This window comes from Budorcas taxicolor, chromosome 1 (genome assembly GCF_023091745.1).
Source record: "Budorcas taxicolor isolate Tak-1 chromosome 1, Takin1.1, whole genome shotgun sequence".
Classification (NCBI taxonomy): Eukaryota; Metazoa; Chordata; class Mammalia; order Artiodactyla; family Bovidae; genus Budorcas; species Budorcas taxicolor.
Genome location: NC_068910.1, coordinates 47,231,127 through 47,237,235, shown reverse-complemented (window position 1 = coordinate 47,237,235; position 6,109 = coordinate 47,231,127).

The window sequence follows — 6,109 nt, the reverse complement described above, 5'->3', positions numbered from 1 at the left end:
ACTGTGATGTGAGAGAAGCTGCCTGGGAGAAACAGGAGGCATGTGAGATCTGTCAGAGTTTAGAACTGGCCTGAGTTTCCAACCAGGGCCTTTAGAAATGAATGCAGGTGGTTCAGTGGTTGAAGGTTCATGGTGTCTTCATGCAGTTGAAGTTGGGTTGCCTTTGACACAGATCAGTGAGGATCTCGTACGTCTCTGAAAAAAATCATGTAAAATAACCAGTTAAAAAACATGTATTGGGCTTCCCGGGTGGCTCAGGGATAAAGAATTCACCCCTAATGTAAGAGAAATGGGTTCAATCCCTGGTCCAGGAGATCCCACATGCTGTGGAGGAAGTAAGCCCCTGTGTCGCAGCTACTGAGCCCACCTGTGTCAGCTAGTGAAGCCCGAGAGCCCTGGAGCCTATGCTCTGCGACAAGCCACTGCCGCGAGAAGCCTGTGTACTGCAACTAGAGAGTGGCCCCTAATTGCTGCAGGTGGAGAACAGCCTGTGCAGTAAAGAAGACCCAGCACAGTCAAAAAAAGGAATACATGTACACAGTGATTGCAATTATTTATCTGATTGATAGCAGTCATGTCTTGAAACATGAAAGGTGTGTGTTTTTTAAATCTTAAGTTTTGCTCTTGATATGCAGTTGTTTCCTTTTAACTTTGGTTTCCTAAGCACACATACACCAAAGCATTCATCTTTGCTCCACCCATTGTGTACATTTTTCTTGGTGGGCGTTCTGGTTTGCTGTTGGCAAGCGTTGGTTTCTGCATTTCCTTTTCTCCAGATAGCATAAATTATGAGTTTGGCAAATTACTAAAGAAATAGGAGCAGATGATTGGGGGAAATCTGAACATGCCTGTGTAATGTTTTAAAATAATTTTTATTTATTTATTTTTGTTGGCACTGGGTCTTCATTGCTGCACTGGGCTTTCTCTGCTTGTGGTGTGTGGGCTTCTCATTGCAGTGGCTTCTCTTGTTGTGGAGCACGGGCTCTAAGGTGTGTGGGCTCAGTAGTTGTGGCATGTAGCCTTAGTTGCCCCATATTATGTGAAATCTTCCCAGACCTGGGAGCAAACCTGCAGTCCACCAGGCTCCTCTGTCCTCCACTGTCTCCTGGAGTTAGCTCAAATTCTTATCCATTGATCAGTGAGGCTCTTTAACCAGCTAGTCCTCCACCTTCTCCTTCTGCCTTCAGTCTTTCCTAGCATCAGGGTCTTTTCCAGTGAGTCAGCTTAGTATCAGGTAGCTGAATTATTGGAGCTTCAGCTTCAGCATCAGTCCCTCCAATGAGCACTCAGGGTTGAGATCCTTTAGATGGACTGGTCTGATCTCCTTGCAGGTCAAGGGACTCTGAAGAGGTTGTGACAGGTTAGTGAAGGAGAACTTTGGATTGTTCTTGCTTTTGACTTTAGATGAGGTCTTTTATAACTATGCAAAGGACTATGTGAAGTAATTCCTGGGAAAAGAACTGAGTTATGCATTACAGGCATACCTTATTTTATTGCACCTCATTATATCTGTTTTGCGTATACTGTGTTTTTTACAAATTGAAGGTTGTGACAACACTGCATTATCGGAAAATGGCTAAGATATTTTAGCAATAAATAATTTTTAATTAATGCTGTTCCTCCTTTTTTTTTTGGACATAATACTATTACACACTTCACAGATTGTAAACAACTTTTATATGCACTGGGAAACCAAAAAATTCACGTGACTTGCTTTCTTGCTGTATTTGCTTTATCATGGTCCTCTGGAACCAAACCCACAATACCTCCAACGTGTGCCTTCCTAGCACTGTTGTGCTGTGCTTAGTCACTCAGTGGTGTTCGACTCTTTGCGACCTCATGGAATGTAGCCCGCCAGGCTCCTCTGTCCATGGGGATTCTCCAATCAAGAACACTGGAATGGGTTGTCATGTCCTCCTCCAGGGGATCTTCCCAACTCAGGGATCAAACCTGAGTCTCCCACATTGCAGGCGGATTCTTTACCATCTGAGCAACCAGGGAGCCCAGGAATACTGGAGTAGATAGCCTTTCCCTTCTGCAGGGGATCTTCCTGACCCAGGAATTGAACTGGGGTCTCCTGCATTGCAGGCGGATTCTTTCCCAGCTGAGCTACCATGGAAGCTGGTAAAGTATTAGCACAAATTTAAAGTAAATCCTTAAATGTTTATGGAAGGGGCCATACGTTTTTTTAAAGTTGTTTTTCTATCTACATGTTTCTCCATTGCAATTAGTGCTTCTTAAACTTTACCATGTGTCTCAATAACCTGGTATAGAAAGAGTAATTTTCTGGCCTCTCAGAGATTGTGATTTTTAAAACACTGTTTTATGAGAGTATAGTTGCTTTACAATGTTGTGTTAGTTTATGCTCTACAACAAAGTGTCCGATTGTGGATATCCATGGTGATGCCCAGACCCTTAGTGTGGACCATGCTTTGAGAAAGCTGCCTTGAGCAGATGTCTGGTGGTGTACATTGATAAAGGGCTTGCCCTGTTAACTCAGTGGTCTTCAGGAAAGAGACCTCTAAAAATAGTTTGGGTGGTGTCACTTTAGAAGGAGAGAGAAAAGCAAGTGGAATTGGTCCATAGGGAAGAAAAGGGAAGGGGAAAGAGATCTGATGTGGCCTGTGGAGAGTCCTTGAGTTCTCAACTGCCAGGAGGTGGACAGTGGCTACTTTTTGCTGTTTTTGTGGCTTATTTGCATGTTGACTGAAAGAGTGAGAAAATATTTTTTCTTATATAAAGTTAATACACTTTAACAACAGCTCTTGGGTTAAAGAGAACACAAAGTGGATGCTGCAGATGAGTGGAACTGAACAACAGAAGGATGCGATGTAGCAAGGTCTATGGCATGTGACAGAAGGTGGGGCTTGGAATAAGGTTTGTAGTCTTGGATGCATTCTTTGTGTGAAAAGTCACTCAGTCGTGTTCTGACTCTGCAGCCCCATGAACTGTAGCCCGCCAGGTTCCTCTGTCCATGGGATTTTCCACCAAGAATACTGGAGTGGGTTGCCATTTCCTTGTCCAGGGGATCTTCCTGACCCAGGGATTGAATCCAGGTCTCCTGCATTGCAGGCAGATTCTTTACCACTGATCCACCTGGGAAATTTGAAGGCTTTCAGTTCAGAGTTGGGAATGGTGGTAGTTGGGGGAACCAAAATAATTACCCCCAAACTAAAAACAAATATAGACCTTTTCCCCCAGTAAACTTAGCAGGAATAAGATACAACGGACTTCGTTAAAGATGGCCATTGAATATACCATTCACACCCTCCTGAAACCCCATTGAGAAAGAGATTAAAAATTAAGAGGCATAAACTCAGAAAGACAGTGAAAATAAGCTAATTATAACATTTTGGAAACTCGAACTTAGGTGAAGGAGTTATGTCTTTGAGTACAGCTAAGAAAAGTAAATCCTAAACCATGTTGCGGGAAGCTGAGCAGCGCCTCCATGTGGCAGAAAAGGTTAAGAAAGATTCAGGTAACTTTTGAAAGTGTGCTGGCAATGCAGGAGACCTGGGTTGGATCCCAGGGTGGGGAAGATCCCCTGGAGAAGGGAATGGCTACCGACTCCAGTGTTGTTGCCTGGACATCTATGGACAGAGGAGCCTGGCAGACTATACAGTTCATGGGGTCGCAAAGAATTGGACATGACTTTGCGACTAACATTTTCTCCTTTCTGGAAGTGTAGGTGATGCTGGTGGGGTGAAGAACAGGAAAATCAACTAAAAGTCTTTAAGAAACACTGAGATTCCATGTCACTTCCCCACCCCTCTCTCCTTGGGAGCAGTGTAGCAGGAATTTTTGGTGTCAGGGCACAACAATAAATGTTAAGTCCTTACCCCTGTAACCAAAACCTGCTCATCTCTTGAGGATGCTGCTTCCCAGCACCATCCCTCACATCACATATTCTGGATCCTCTTTCTCTGTGAAAGTTTCAGGCCATTCTTCACCTCTCACTTTGCCCTCAAACCTCCACTTTGAGTCCTGTCATCAGGCTGGAACCTCTGGGTCACATGCCCTTTGTTCCTTGAAGATGTTAGCTCATCACCTGCTGTCCCTCTGCTCAACATCGATCTTGTCTTAATTCTTGGTGTTTTCAGTGGATGAGCCTTCCAACAGCTCACCTCTCATTTTCTTTCTTACCCTTTCATTTTACCTGAAACACTCCTTTGATCATGTCCTAGACCTCTTCATGATACAAAATTTCACCCCTCTGTAACCTTAGCACTTTAAATATCTTGCTCTGTGACCTGTCTTTCTAATTTCTTCCTTTTAGAATCCTGATGCTAACAGTCCTTCAGCTCCCACTGTTCCCCCCTTTAACTGCTCTTCACTTCCTTCATGTCTGTTCTTTCTTTATCGTGCTTAAAGTCCATGGTCAATTATGAGAACAGTTCCTCTACATTCTCCTTTAATGGCCTTGCCCTTTTCTGGCTTTGGTATATACTCAGTTGGCAGGACCCCATCTCTGACTAAATGCAGTTCTTTGCCTTCTTTGTGCCAGCATCCATGCTACCAAAAGTGGTCAGGGAAGAGCACATTGTCATGTGGAATTATCCTGCTTGAGGTTCATGATAAGTAACTTCAAGTAGGCCCTTAATGCCTCCTACATCATACTGTATCTCCAGGGTTCCCTTCATTTTCCTGGACTGCTGCTCTGTACCTCCTTTCACAAACCTCCCAGTACTTCTTGCCCAGTCGTCACCAGCCTCAGCGGATAGATTCTGCTCTCTGCTGGGATAACTGGAGCTCCAGGGAGTGGCTGTGCCTTCAGCCCTGGTGCCAGAATGAGGAGACACAGGTGGGGCCGTCCCTCATCTCTTCCCCTTTCCAACTTGCAACATCTAACCTCCTCCCACCCAGTTCTCATCTTGTCCTAAGGCAGCTCTGTCACGTTCAGCAACCCACTTCTACTTCTTAATTCTCAGTGTGCAGTTGCAGACAACAGAATCTTTTTGGGTTTCTTTTTTTGGCCACACTGTGTGGCTTATAGGATCTTAGTTCCCCAACCAGGAATTGAACCTGGGCCCACAGCAGTGCAAGTGCAAAGTCCTGTCCACTGGACCATCAGCCAATTCCCCAGAATCTATTTTAACATGTTTAAGCAGAAAGGGATTTACTACAAACCACTAGGTAGCTTACAGAATTCCCAAAAAGGAACCAAGCTGGGCTCTCACATAGGCAGATGCCCAGAAAAGGGACCAAGGACAGCTCCAAGAGGCTCCAGTGGAAACCCAGCAGCTGCTGGTGCCTGCTGCTAGACTGGCACCCTCACCGCACCGAAGAGAGGAGCTAGACCTCCAGGAGGCTTGCTACATGTTCCGAGAAAAACCAAGTGCATCCACATCCATTTGAGAAGGATCCTGACTATATGGTCTCATGATCTTTATTTCCATTTTCCAAGTTGTACCTGCTCAGTGGGAATTTGTTGTATGTGTACATCTAAGGAGCAAGGGCTTCTGGGAAATAGTTTTTGAATTCTGCCTCAGAAAGTGAGATTTGTAAGGTGGAGCAGTCCTAAAAAACAGGGAAAGGGTTTTCAAAACATTTTGGGCAGCTTTTATAAAATATCAAGTATTCATTTCAGGCGTAGAAAATGACCAAAATCTCTGAAGAATACACTATATCCATGGGTAGGGAAGGTCAATATCCAGATTTCAAGTTTTGCCAAGTGAATTTTTATGTTAAAAGTAATTTGAATCAAATTTACAAGGGAAGTTGTCTGTGTGTGCATGCACATGTGTACGTGTGGAGCCTCACAAATTGATTCTAGAATTTATAGAGCAAAGGACAAGAATAGCTAAGACATTTTTGAAGAAGTTGGCTGATTTTGTGCTACCAGATATTAAATGTATTGATAATGAAAAACAACAAAACAAAAGCAAAACCAAAGCCGACCTAAACTTAACATACACTGTAATATGATTTATGTCAGTTAAAACATCAATTATCTTCCCTGGTGGCTCAGAGGTTAAAGCGTCTGCAATAGAGTGTTTAGAAATAGACACATTTTATACACAGTTATACAGATTTATGGAGAGGGCAATGGCAACCCACTCCAGTACTCTTGCCTGGAAAATCCCATGGACGAAGCCTGGTAAGAGTCGGG